Raw genomic sequence first — 15,621 nt, 5'->3', positions numbered from 1 at the left:
TTCAGGTTTTGAGATTGAGCCCCACATTGTGCTCTGTCCTGGGCATGGAGCCTGCTTAAGATTCTCTCCTCCTTCCTCCTCCATGACCCCCCCCACCAAAGTGTACTTTTTTTCTCAAAAAAAAAAAAAAAAAAAAAAAAAAGAGGACAAAGACAAGGGATGACAAATGAACGAGGATAGAGCCGAAATTTTATTTAGAGAGTAAGGATAAATGAACTGTGAGTGAAGCCCTCTACTTACTGGCCAAGCATTCACCCTTATTATTTTAGGCCACCATGCATGAGTGAGTGAGGACGGGGTGGGGTGAGAGCCTACGACTGGCCTAGGATTTGAACAGGTGCAGCGGGGATTGGAATGAGAGTTGCTTCCTGGCTCACGAAGGGGTAGCTGGGCCGTTCTGAAGACCCACCTGACACTGGAATGAATGAACACAAAGGTGTCTTGGAATCCATTTTTTCATCAACACTAGTTCTAAAAGTGATTAAAATGCATAGAGATGGTGTTTTTAGGGTTTGAGGATTTTTAAAGTGACTGCATTAAAATTTTAAAGGCTGATAAATTTGAGGGAGCTGGTGAGAATTCATTTAAAATTATACATTTGAGATAAGGCTAGGTACATAGAAAAGTAAATCTAAAAGGAATTCAATTACCTGGGTATTGGAAAAGGCATCCAAGGGATGTGGGCCACGAAGCAAATGAAGAATTGTTGGGAGAGCGTGAGAGTGAGGTACGCGGGGGTCCAACAGATGGGATCTTGCGGTTCTTCCTTTATCACTAGTTGCCTGAGGAAGCAGAACCAGAGCCTGCTGTCTTTTGGACACTAGCACATTAACCCAAATCTGATCTCCTCCCTTAGGTAATCTCTGAGTTTCTGTGAATGACTTTAAAATGATCTAAAAATATAATTTTATCATGACAAAGGTCACATTCGGATTTTGATGCCAAATTTGTATATATAGGGAAGAACTCTTCACTAATACACTAATTAAAATACCATTTAAGGTTCTAGTTCAACAATAAACAATTTGTTAATGCAAAACCCAAGTCTTGTGGAGAGGATGAGAAAATACAGCTTGAGACTGGGCATCCGCTAGAAACTCTGACTCTGCAGTTGTGATACCAGTAAATTCTTACATATCGTTTCCTGCTGGTATTGGTACTAGTAAATAATTCTAAAAAAATTAGTCCCAGTTAACCCAAATCATTACTGTTAGTATGGAGATCAGGATGCAAAGTGAGCACACTTACTCTGAGACACCTGAATGGGGATGTTCAGAATGGTGTAGGTATGCGTGTATTTGTACTGGTGTGCCTTTCTTTCGTAGAGACGTTGTTGATATTTGCTTAAAATATTATTCACTATGGCTGTTGCACCAATATTTCCTGAATATTATCGACTTCATTGACACTGTGGCTAGTTAAAGCAAATTCCATTTCACTTTATTTGTTTAATCTGAGGCTGCATATAACTGAATATTGAGAATAATAACTCATTTATGATCTTTATAACTTAGAAATAATGTTTATATTGGATTCCTATGTGACAACCCTTTAAGTAACTTAAACCAATTTGAAATTGGGGAACTCAACAAAATCAACTGTCTGCATGTGTAACGAATCATGGTGTAGAATGAATCACAGTGCAGGATGAAAAGTTGTTTTTCTCCCTCTTCCTTCCTCCCTCCCTCCCTCCCTTCCTTCCTTCCTTCCTTTCTTTTTTCAGGTAGGCCCCATGCCCAGCATGGAGCCTAATGTGGGGCTTGAACTTGAACACACCCCTCCCCGAGATCGGGACCTGATGTGAGCTGAGTTCAGATCAAGTTGGCACTTAACCAACTGAGCCATCCAGGTGCCCCTGAAAACTAATTCTAAAACAGTTTTTAAAAGTTTGACTTTGATTTCTATAAAAACTTTAGAAATCTCATTTCGTAGCCCATGGTATTACTTAATAAAATGTGTTCCTGTCTTCCCTGTGGTTTCCTTCCCCACGTCTGGAGCCTCCCCCTTTTTCCCCAGATCTTATTATAAAGGTTTGCTTCCCGCCTGTTCTTCCCCTCCTGTCCATGTGCTCTCTACCCAGTCTTTTCATTAAGTTCCATAAGATATGCTCTTATAACTGATGACATTTTCTTTGGATTGGGTAAGGGAGAAAAAAAAAAAGGGAGAATCTGAGTGGTGGAGATAAACCAGGATCCAGGTATCTGCCTTCATTTCAAGAGGAAGGTTATAGAATTTGAGGAGCTGGAATGAGGTGAACATTCACAGGAAGTGAAAAGTCAGAAAATGCAATATCTTTTATATAAACACCATTATGAGCGGAGACCCAGAGAGCAAATCTAAAGCTAAATCCCAGATTACAAGACATATGCATGCTATGAATGCTTTTATATTCTAAAGATTAGCTTAAGAGTTTTACTAAGGCCATATACACTTGGGTCGGGATAGACATAATGATTGAGACAAACAAATGTGGAAAGTCTAGAGAAATGGAATCAGGGGGATTATTAGCCTGCTTTGAGTATGACCTATGCTCCTCTTCCACTTGTACCCTTTCATAAAAATAATAATATCAGATAAGAAATGTTGAGTGTCTACCATGAACTGGACATGGCAAACTATTCATGGTTAGTCTTTTGGAATTACAAAAACAGATTTAAAATATGCTTGCTGATACAAATTAATAAGTATATCCTGTGCCCAACAAAATGAGATAAGATATTGGTAGATAACACAAGCAAAAAAAAAAAAAAAGATATAATTATTTTTGGAAGCCTGAGGCTTCCGGAAACATCTGACTTGGCCAATGAACTGATGACTTGAATAATGTCAGATTCCGAATGCAGCAAACTGAAGCCTCATTTGTGGTGTCATACCTGTTCGGGGACACAGGCTTCCTTATGCTCTGAATTCAAAAAATCCTCAAGTAGGGCAGTCAAGTACACCACAGTTCATTCCTTAGAGTGTCTGGTGCGTGCCCAGGGGGGATTCATGCAGAAAGTGTTGGCATCACAAAATGTTACTAGGCCAACAAGAGGATTGGGCTGCCAGCCCAGTATCACTAAGAACCAGGAGGCGGGAAAGGCGAACAGCTGGCAGCTGTTACGTCCACACGCATCAGCCACCCCCTCCTTTGCTCTTGAAGGATGAAAACAGTCTTCCTACATCTGGGACAGGAGTTGCCATCACAGCTCATATAGCACTGTCAGGGGGCTACATCTGGGAGAATATATGTCTCCGCAGGGGTTTTCTTTCAGAGACAGCTCAGAGCTGTCAGGCAAAAGCTGAAGGGAAGCACACAAGTGTGCAAGGGACCCAAGCAAGCATGTTTCTGGATCACATCCATTTTTGTCATCAGGTGGTGAAGCTTGAGAAACTTCTGTTCCACCATAAGTCCTGATCGTAAACATGGTGCGTTGGAAATTTGACTCAGACACGGATCTTTTATTCTTTTACTTCTCCAGCCTTAATATGATACTTAATCTGAAGAAATGAATCATTTTAAATAGATTTATTTTAATGTCATTTGCCTCCATATGCTAATATTACTTCAGAATATTTTAGAACAAGTTAAGATATGTAAAAGTCAGACGCTTTTATGGCCATCTGAAAAGGGGGACTGTACCTAATTACATTAGAGTTTAATGTAGTAAGATAAGTAACACATGCTCTAAACCTTTAGCTCAGTCCTTGAAGACAATCGTCACTAATGCCCATCTTTTCAGTATTCTGACAGATCTTGAACCTATTTCACAATCATTTTTCATATTTTTTTGCTTTTTTCTTTTCTATTATTTTTCTTTTAAATAGGTTTTGATACATGGAACTTATCTCCAAAATACTAAAACAAGTTCTCTTGGTATAGGTCCAGGGAATCTGCAGTAAAATTAAAAAAAAAAAATTGTTCTTGGCCTTTCTCACACTTCTGAGCTGAAGATGTAACATTAGTATGTGGGCATCTCTCAACTACTCACATGTTCTTTTCCGTATTTTTATATTAACTATGGAAAATTTATACCTTCTTTTTGAAACAAAGGAACCACAAACTTCTCAATCATTCAGGCACACAATCTTGGATGCATAGTCGTCACTTACTGCTGACTCATTCCCATCATCCAAATGAACGGTTACATCCCGAAGATCTTATCTCTGGGCTGCCTGTCAACACTCTATAGATCATAACATGTGTGTACCAGTTAGAAGAGTCTTAATTCCAAGTAATAGAAGAAACAGCCCAAGCTGGCTTAGAAATAAAATGATTTATTGCATATGCATTTCCAACTTTCAGAAGAAAGGAACATACTAGGGGTGGTTAGATGAATGTTCTTGCTCCATTTCTCTATGATTCTCTTGGCTTTGGTTATTCCTTCTGTTGCAGATTTGTTTGGTTTTTGGGTTTTCGTTTGCTTGTTTGTTCTTTGTTTGGTTTTGTTTTCTCAAGCTGGCTTCTCTTATAGCAGTAAAATGGTTATAGCAATTCCAGTGTCATATGCACAAACCAGAATACTCAGAAGGTGAGAAAACTCAAGTTTTCACAGTGATCACATCAATGTATTATTCTTCATTCTGATTAGACTAGTTTAAGTCATGTACCTATCTTCGGACAAGTCACTGTGACTGGGTAAATGTAATACACTGATGGCTAAAATCTGGGTTCTAGATCCCTCCCATTAGTGTTCTACCTGTCCGAGACAAAGTTTCAAATCTTTATCCGGGTATGGAAAAATTTCATCCATCTCTACAATACTATACAAATAAATAAAGTTGTCTCAATGCCCACAGGCCAAAGACCTTCAGGGACACATCTGTAGTCAAACAGAGTTAGGTGTATTTCTTGCCGCAGGGAGATCGCTCACTGAGAAGGAGGGTGAGTTATCTGGGTAAAAGATTATTGGGAAGAAAATATTGTAGGAGATGAGATCGTGTTTGGTGAATTTGATAAAATATCAAAACAGTAGGGGTTTTCTCTGGATTGAGTACTGACGTAAAGCATGGGAATTTTAGTGATTGATATCTTAACATTTTTTACCTAGTAATGGAGGTGAATGAAGCTCCTTATATCTTTTTTAAGTGAAATGCTTTCCAAAAAAACAACTACAAAATTTACATTATTCTACACATTTTATAAGGATCTGAGCACATTTTACTAATTGTCTAAGTCACCTCAACAACATTTAAAAATTGCTACATACATAGTGGGTGTTCAATTCATATTTATTGCCTTACATTGAAAGTTATTCTTTGGCTCAATCAAGTGACCTTTGGGATTGTATGTGATTTACTTAAGATTTAGCCTGAAGATGAAAATATATATTATTTATAAAGTGTTAATTTTGACATGAAGTATTTTAGGGACTTTATATATATTATAGCATTTAATTTCCAAATAAAACTAATATATCTGTTTTGTTATTCTCATTTGGTAACAGAAAACAAGGGCAAATGAAGTCTAATACCTTAGTCAATGTCATGCAAATAGCATATGACCATATCTGTATTTTTACACTAGGTACCATCATTTCTTTAGAAAAATATAGACTTAAATATGGACTTCTTGATTTCCAGAAAGTCTGGTTTTGCAAAAGTTTTAGCAGCAGAACACAAAGCATATGATTTTCCAACCAACAACATTCGACTTCAATGTAATGCTGGAAACTCTATGCAAATCAGACTATATGTTTTTGATGTGATGGGAAATACTAATCTACTAGTCAATATCCAGCTTCTCCACCTTTGATGGACCATAATGGAGATAAAGCCTATTTCATTATAAATGGAAAAATAAACAAGCAGAGCAAATGGGATATTTTCTTTGGTTACTCAATATCATAAGCTATCACATTTTTCCTGACTGTAGTCTTAATATTAATCTCTGAAGGTGTTTTATGTTTAATTTACAGTGCTTATTCCTTTGATTAAATCCATTTTCCTGCAATGCAAATGTCATGCACCAGGTTTTGACCATGCTCTAACTCATGATTTTTTTCATTGATTTTAATTTAGTCTTTGTGAATAACTTCTCATGACTGTGAAACCCCATCTGAGCTTTGCTGAACAAATACATAGAAATGCACCAAAATCTTGGGAAATGGAGGTGTTCCAAAATGTACAGATTTTAAATAAAAGAGGTAAGTTTCCAATCAAGTCATAAAATTGTAGAGCCAATTTTGATTTGCCAGAGATTGAGAAGTATAGGCAAAGAAGGACTGAAGAACTCAGGGATAATGATGACCAAAGACTTTTTTTTTTTGTTCCATGTTATTTTTTGCTGGAATTTCATGTTAACATATTCATTCTCCTGTTATGACCAAGAAATTGACTACAATTAATATGGAAAATTGTAGTTTAAGGAAACAAAAGCTGTATACTACCTGCTAAGTCATGGAATATATAGCCTATAAATTGATAAATTTTACCTCTTTTTTAACTTTTGAGAAACTCCTTTTCATAGTTCAGATTTTCTTTTCACAAACCTAATTTCAAGTACTACTGCTTTAATCTTCAGTGGCTTTGTATGTTATGTCAGAGAATAATAAATGTAAATGTAACATTTAAACTATCAGTAATTCATTCTGTAAGAGTAGTTCAAAAGGAACACTACCTTGAAGCTATTGATTGAGATGAGAATTACCAAAGCATTACACACAATTTTAACTTCTTTGTACTTTAACAGAAATTTGTATGGACATAATCATCAAGCAGTGTAACTAGATAGGACCTGATTATTTACAGTTTAAGCATTACAATTTACCTGGTAGAAGGAAATTGTTCTGAAAATTTTTTTTTTACATACAGGGTTAAAAGTATTTCTTATACTATTCACTCAATATAAGCAGATAACGCACATATCTGAACAATGGTCTATATTCTGATCTACTTATCTATTAAAAGAACCATTCATAAGCCTAGCTATCGAAATAATTGAGTTTCCTTTAATATATATGACAAAAAAGGTAATAATATATGGTTTTAATTATAACATTGTAAAAATAAGCTTCCTTCATGACATTAACAGCTGTTCATAAAAAAAAATAAAACAATGGGGAGCAAGTGTGTTTCATCCATTACTGACAAGGAAAAGGATGTTTATAGAAACATTTTAATCATTTATATTGTTGATGTAGTTTGATGGCACACTGTCTCTCTAAAACATATGTTTTTCATTGTCTGAATCATATTTTTCCATCTCAGCAGGGAATTAACTTGAGCTGATATTACCATAATAACAGAAAGATTTACTGATACTCGTTTCTCAATAAACAGATGTCGACTTCTATAGAGGTGAAAGTAGAAAGTACCTGAAAGGTAAATTGCATGTTATCTCTGCTAATAGCTATAAGATACTAAACAATTAACGTAATCCAGACCTATTCTTTCATTAGAAAAATTTCCACTTTCCCTTTCTTACACATAGAATAACAAATGCCAAGTTTTTTATGGTTGTAATTGTCATGTTTGTCTAATCTTGAAAATGTATGATAAATATACACTGTTTTATCGACAGAGATTCATTCCCAAAAACTTAGACACAGCCATTTTAAAATTACTGTAAAAGGAGGAAATTGTTTTCCTTGAACTCTTTTTCCAATGCTGAATACAAAGCTTATTGTGAAAATGGCACACACGTTGGCATTGCCTGAAATAATGTTTGGATCCTTTCATCATCAAAAGCATTTATGAATAATCTTCACGTGTGTAGCACTTGGCAACCTACTGTACAAAATGATTCAACAGAAAAGCTGCTCTCTGCTCGAAGTAGGCTATCTGGAATTAATGTCACCTCTGAGCAATGCTGATGATCAAATGGAAACCAGTTACGAAGGCCTGGAGAGAGTAACAGCTAAAACAGAAGTCATCTGGTTCCTACCCAACTGCTAGGCTAAAGCACAGGCAGCAAAGATCACCAGGTAGGAGAAGGAGTACCTATTTCAAATTATACAGTGCAGTAGTTGATTACTAGAAAGCATGAGTAGAGTTAAATCTCCATCTCACAGCTGTCTGACTCAAGGAGTATTTGTATACTGTAAGGAATATCCATGTGAGAACCTGGATGAAGAAAAGGAGTACCCAGAGTATTCCAAATAGATATGACAGAAGTAAAAACCTGAAATGAACAGATGTGTTTGGTATTTACAAGGAACATTTAAGAGTGATCTGCATGAACCTGTGAAGACCAAAAAGAAGAAAGGAAAAAGTTGATGTGGGATAAAATGATGATTATGGGAAGTTAGGCCGAGGAGTTAGAACATTAATTTAGACCTTTGGACAAATTTGCAGATGTCTCAAATTTAACTTGCCTAAAACTGAACTTTTCAGTCTTTGCCCATTTAGTTGGAGGAACTCTTGCTCAAGTCAAAGCTTCACAGTCTTTCTTGAAACCTACCTCGACCTCTCTCCAGCAAAATACTTATCCTAATTCTTTTAATGAAACTTTCAAAATATATCTTTCTATTATTCTCCTTCTATACTTCCAAGACTGTATTTCAAGCTAGAATAATTTCTAGAGTGATCACAACAACAGCTTCCCAATTAATCTCCCTGTTTGATCCCCTGCCAACCCTCCTATCCATTCTCTATGCAGAGCAGGAAATTAAAAAAAAAAAAAAAGTATACACACATAAACACACACACACATGAACAAGCTAATTCTCACATTAAAACCCTTCAATGGCCTCCACCTTCTTAGAATAAAATCCAAGGGGTGCCTGGGTGGCTCAGTTGGTTAAGCAACTGCCTTCAGCTCAGGTCATGATCCTGGAGTCCTAGGATCTAGTCACATATCAGGTTTCCAGCTCCATGGGGAGTCTGCTTCTCCCTCTGACCTTCTCTCCTCTCACGAGTGCTCTCTCTCTCTCTCTCAAATAAACAAATGAAATCTTAAAAAAAAAAAAGAATAAAATCCAAAAATTCAAATGCCTTATCATGGTCCATGAGGTTTTGTATAACCTCGAGCTGTCAGCCTCTCCACTATTACCTTCTTCTTCTTACTATGATGAAGACACTCTGGTCTTCTTTCTGTTATTGGGAAAACCCATTTTTGTTTCTGTCTCAGGACCTTTGCACATGTTATTTTCTCTTCTTGGCCTTATACTTCTTTTTTTTTTTTTGCCTGATTGATTTCTTTTCATTCTTACTCTCAATTTAAAATTCAGATCTTCAGAAAAGCAGTCACTATTCACCTAAGGAAAGTTATTTCCATTCATTTTGTTATTCTAGTCCATACCCTTTATGCAATTTGAGCTGCAGTTTGAAAGACACATTTTTTGTGTGTACTTATGTAATTAGTGTCATTCTTTTCTCAATATATTTTAATTTTAGAGAGTGTAAGTTTCATACCTATTTCGCTCACTGCGTTGTACCTAGGTCTAAGCCCCATACCTGAAGAGATCAGGTTTTTAAGATATGTTTAGGCAATAAAATATGTCTGACCTTTGAGATCTCTTATTTCTCAAGTGAGAAAAATGACATTAATGGTAATTAACTTTATAAAAATATATAGTGAGTGACTACTGGAAACAATTCCTGGGTCTCAACTAATTATTGGTTTTATTCACTTTATTATACTTATTTGCTCTATTAGGAAATAGAAAACCATTGTGGGTTTTTGCCAAGGTGGTTAGTGGAGGAGAGGTAAAGGATCAGATGGTGGTAGAGAAGTGTATACATGGCACAATACTAATTTTGGAAGATACTGCATATTCAGTAAAGCTTTCTTTCTTTCTTTCTTTCTTTCTTTCTTTCTTTCTTTCTTTCTTATAAAACCTGTTGCATGAGTGAATTCAGCCTCTGCTTGAATATTTCCAGTGTAAGGGTTTCCATTTTTGTTTGTTTTGTTTTGTTTGTAAAGCAGTTTACCACTTTGTGAGAGTTTTACTACTATAGAGCACTTATTTAATGGTGAGCTAAAATCCATATCATGGTATTTGATCCTAGTTCTGTCCTCTGCAATAAAAGGGCCCTTGATCACATGGGCCATATTGAATGAAACACATTCATCACATATTGAAAACACAATTTTGAGTTTGGTAAATTGATACATGCTAGATTTCATCAGACAGACATTTATACAGAAACTATTTGAATAAATATATATCTATTTATCAATCTATTTAGCATCTAGGAGGATGAATAATCCCATAAAAAGAGTTTCATAAGGACCTTTTTTATTAGAAGGAATTGAGATGGATCCATGTAATCAGCAAACAAATAAAGATTTTCAATATCACATTTATGAGAAAGAGAAAGAAAATGGGAATCCATTATCATAAATCATCAGAGCTAAAAAATACTTTCTTTATAGTAGTATAATTTATAAAGTTAAGCTTTATCTGAATAAACTCTATTTACAACTTATCAAAGGACAAACTGATGTGAAGCATAAATATATTTAAAAATTCCTATATTGTATTTAAGTCCTGAAAATGGGTAAAATACGTCTATATTCAACTTCAGAAGCCTGTTGGTTAGTTACACTTCAATGAGAATGAAAATCAGTTGTTGATAAGGGTTGCTCTCAGGCATACTGTGAAGCAAAAAGATGGGAAAAGATACCTGAAACTTCTTAGAACCGAAGTTTAAAATAAAAAGAAAACCTGCCATTTAGTAAAGCAGTTTGACTTTGAAGAATTAATTCTACAAAACTTATTTGGAGATTGAGAACTGCTTCATAGCTGTTGTTTATCATGACACTTTGATGTCACAGAAATAATTATCTTGCAAATGTTTTACGTAATAAGTTATACTTGATGTGTAGTGAACTCTTTCTAGTGAAAGATGAAGAAGGAAAAGTTAATGCATCTGCAACTGTCCCATAGAAGGATGCGAAAAATGAATTAATTTCATGCAGGATTTTCCTAATTGTGTTTTTAAAATCTATAATAATTTTACTAATTTTTGTGTTTCCTAAATCTCTCAGTTACCAAGGATAAATTACAATCCTCCACTTTGTGATTAAATTTTCTTTACTTGCCTCTGTGAGGACTTGCTAGAAACATTATAAAACTACATCAATAGATGACTACTATTTTTAAATTTACACCTTCTAAAATATGTTTTTGCACTTCTCCTTATGCCTCTTGTTTTTTGCTTAATTTATTTTTCCGATATTAATATACTACTCCAGTTATATTTTGGTTAAAGCATCCTTGAAATATCTATACCCTATGGCTCATTTTTAATTATTCTATGCTCTTAATACACATATACCTCTTATGAATAACTTACAGTCGGAGTCTCATAATCAGACTGAGTAGTGTTTATTTTTTAATTAAACAGAATTTCATGTCGATTGTGATTACTCTTTTATGTGAATTCATTTCTATTCTCAACTTGAAAAACATTTAAGTGCTTTTTTAAATTAATTTTCTTTTCCAATATTCTTGTGCCAGAATTCTCCATTTTCTTGTAAAAATCAAATTAGAATTCTTCTTCTACTGTCTTTGTTTTTTTAATTTTATGTTTTCTATTTTTCATCCATCTCTGCTGCATTCTGTTTAAGTTTATGAAAGCTATCTTGCACAATATTCTCTTCTTAGCTGTGTCTAATCACATTATGTTCCATTTTTTTGTTATATGTTTTATTTTTCTATCTTGAATTCAAATGTGTGTGTCTTTTTTTTCTTTCTCCAAATTTTTATTTAAATTCTAGTTAGTTGACATACAGTGTAATATTATTTTTAGGTGTAGAATTTAGTGATTTATCAATTACGTACAACTTAATATTCCCTTTTAGGCAATAGGTTATTGGTAGATAAAAAGACAACTTATTTTATCCTCCATCATCTTTGTCAAAGCTCTTGTCACTAAACCTTACTCATTGAGTCAAGAAACTGGTCTTTTATGGGTCTGTTAGCATTAAAACAGAATTACAGAAAAAAAATGTTAAAATATAATTCAAAGTTTTTCCAGCTCTATCATGAAGTTTTGGAAAGCACTTCAATGCTAGAGTCAGTATAAGTTATCTTCTAGAAATAACTTTATAATGAATATAATATAACTAGAAACAAATTCAGTAACCAAGTAAGTGGTATTCATTCGAAAAACAAGAATTAAATGAACTAAGCATAACTGTTTAGAAAAGCAATAATTTATGACACCAGGTGTTCAAAACTTCATATTATGAGTGTTCCAGTGGCTAGCCCAATTTCAGAGTTTTATCTCGAAAGTGCTACCTAATGAATCTACGATGTGAGCTTAGGATCACAAGAGAAAAAACAACTTCAAAACAAGTCGTCTTTGCAGCATATTTTGCATACATTAAACATACATACCATAGTCTCTGGCCATATTTTAAATGTGACACTGAAAAATTGGGGTGTATGGTGATTCTGTTTTCTGTGGGAAACAATAAAATGTCTTTCCCAGCATATTTTAGATTTGAGGTGAGAAACTGAAACAGGCAATATTTTAACTTTTAACTACATAGCTCATCTTATTTTTCACACTATTCCCTAGCAAATGTTAAGCGTTTTTGAAGAGACACAGAGGTACAAAGAATTTATCATCTTACAGAGACCATTTAAACAGCATAACACGTCTCTAGCCCCGGACTTCATAGCAATTCAAATTTACTTAAGAAGAAAAAGAATTGCTTTTGGAGATTTCCAAATGAAACTATAAATTGTTGTCTTTAACCATATGTTTTAATACATATAAAATATATTTTCCTAATTCATTTATCCATATATGTAATTGATTTACTCTCTTAAGGGATATTTTATACATGAATAAGTGAGAGCTAACTGCTAGTATAAATGGGCTATATAAACTATGAATACACTCTCAATAAGTGTGGTAACTTCTGACATTACCTATTGGCAGATGCAATATTGTTTAAGAGTGCTTTAAAAATGTTTATTGAAGTATAATTGACATAATACAGTGCTATATTAGCCTCAGATGTACAACATAATGATTTGATATTTGTATACAGTGGCTTTCTTAATAAATATTTTCAGTTCTTCCTGGGAGCAAATTTTCATAGAATTTGGCCTTCTGATTTTTTTCCATGTTTATATTTCATGTTTAAAAAGTCAATTAAAATTCTATTGCTAAATGACATATCAGATAAAGGGCTAGTATCCAAAATCTATAAAGAACTTATCAAACTCAACACCCAAAGAACAAATCATCCAATCAAGAAATGGACAGAGGACATGAACAGACTTTTCTGCAAAGAAGACATCCAGATGGCCAACAGACACATGAAAAATAATCACTCAGCATCAGGGAAATACAAATCAAAACCACAATGAGATACTACCTTACACCAGTCAGAATAGCTAAAATTAACAAGTCAGGAAATGACAGATGCTGGCGAGGATGTGGAGAAAGGGCAACCCTCCTACACTATTGGTGGGAATGCAAGCTGGTGCAGCCACTCTGGAAAACAGCATGGAGGTTTCTCAAAAAGTTGAAAATAGAGCTACCCTATGACCCAGCAATCACACTGGGTATTTACCCTCCAGATACAAATGTAGTGATCTGAATTTTACGCACCTGAATGTTTATAGCAGCAGTGTCCACAATAGCCAAACTATGGAAAAAACCTAGATGTCCATCAACAGATGAATGGCTAAAGAAGATGTGATATATATATCATGTGATATATATATATAGATGTGATATATATATATATATATATACACAATTGAATACTATGCAGCAATCAAAAGCAATGACATCTTGACATTTGCAATGATGTGGATGGAATTAGAAAGTATTATGCTGAGCGAAGTAAGTCAATCAGAGAAAGACAATTATCATATGATCTCCCTGATATGAGGAATTTGAGAGGCAAGGTGGGGGGCTTGGAGCTAGGGAAGGAAAATATGAAACAAGAGGGGATCAGGAGGGAGACAAACCATAAGAAACTTTTAATCTCACAAAACAAACTGAGGGTTGCTGGGGGAAGGGGGATATGGAGAGGGTGGTTGGGTTATGGACATTGGGGAGGGTATGTGATATGGTGAGTGCAATGTATAAGCCCAACAATTCACAGACCTGCAACCCTGGGGCAAATAATACATTATATGTTAATAAAAATAATTAATAAAAATGAATAAATAAATCTTAAAAAATTCCATTGCTGCTACATAATAATAAAGATTTATAAAACTCTTTATAGTCATAACTTGTATTTACTTGTGTCATATTTTCTCTTTAAAGGGGACCAATATCCTTTTTTTTTAAAAAAATCCTTTTCCCCTTAAAGAGAATGAGGAACAGGGTGCCTGGGTGGCTCAGTCGTTAAGCGTCTGCCTCCTGCTCACGTCATGATCCCAGAGTCCTGGCATTGAGCTCCATATTGAGCCCCCACATAGCAGGAAGCCTGCTACTCCCTCTCCAGTTCCCCTGCACTTGTGTTCCCTCTCTCTCACTCTCTCTCTGTCATAAATAAATAAAATCCTAAAAAAAAAAAATGTGAGAATGAGGAAATTCCAGTTTCATTCAAATAATTATCCAAATAATTAAATGCAATGTTTGGATGAGCGCTTTAAGTTTATTATCCCAAACCACATACTTCAGAAATAAGAAGACTGAGACAATGTTTAAAAAGAATGGTTGGTAAGTATAGAACTCAAAGCTGTACACTAGACACTTCTTAAATATGATCACTCTTTTAATCCTTCTTTCTATTAGTATATATGGCACCAGATACGCAATTATCTTCAGTTAATATTGAGGGTCTAAATGAAAGCATAAATCAGACTGAATCATAATATATCTGAGATCATGAGAGTTTGACTCTAATTTCATCAGAAACTTCTGATAGAATAGGATAGGATAGGAACAATATGGAAACACTAGGAATAGGAACAAAAATGGAAACATTAAACAAAAACTTTTGTGTAAACTTGGCTTTCAGTATTTAACAAATGAAATAATATTCTTGTGTATAGAGAATTCCGTCTTTCTTATAAAGTTGAAGTATTAGTGTAAAGCTTCATAAGCCCTCTCCAGAAGATAATTCTGTTGAGGAAACCCTACAAAAGTGTATCTACCAAGGCGCTGGGCTTGGGCTCATCCTTTACCTGTGCTGTGACAGCTCTCCCTTGGAGACAAGCTTTCAATCCACAGCTGAGCTAGTTTGGACACACCTTTTTGTTTTTAGTCCACTCAGTGGTTGGACTTACAAACATCATGATAGTTTTGCCATTCACATCTTCTACTCTCATTTCGCTTAAATGCATTTTCCTTTCTCTCCCAAACATTAAGATAGTACAAATATTTAAAATTTTCTATTGTCTCCTTATTTATTCCAACATGAAATAAATTTTGGTTTTATCTACCATTCACATTTTCTACAATATCACTTACAGGAAATGAGAGTAAGTTTTAGATCTTAAAACATCATACTTGATAATTCTGGAAAATTATTAAGCATTCTTAAAATTAGGTATGCTTTAAAAAAAAAAACACTTTCCTGTCACTTATCTGAATCCAATATTTTCCAAACTTTTAAATGAAGAAATAATATAAACAATATTTCCAAATTATATATGTACTTTGAATGAAAATTTTCCTCTGGAGGGAGTCACCAAGGTCCTATTAGCAGTCATCACATTAAAAACACATACTAAACCAGCTTATATTTTCTGATAAACTTGTTGGAGAACGTCTTCA

The sequence above is a fragment of the Martes martes genome (genome assembly GCF_963455335.1).
Source record: "Martes martes genome assembly, chromosome: 3".
Taxonomy (NCBI): domain Eukaryota; kingdom Metazoa; phylum Chordata; class Mammalia; order Carnivora; family Mustelidae; genus Martes; species Martes martes.
Note: the sequence above shows the minus strand (reverse complement) of the source record.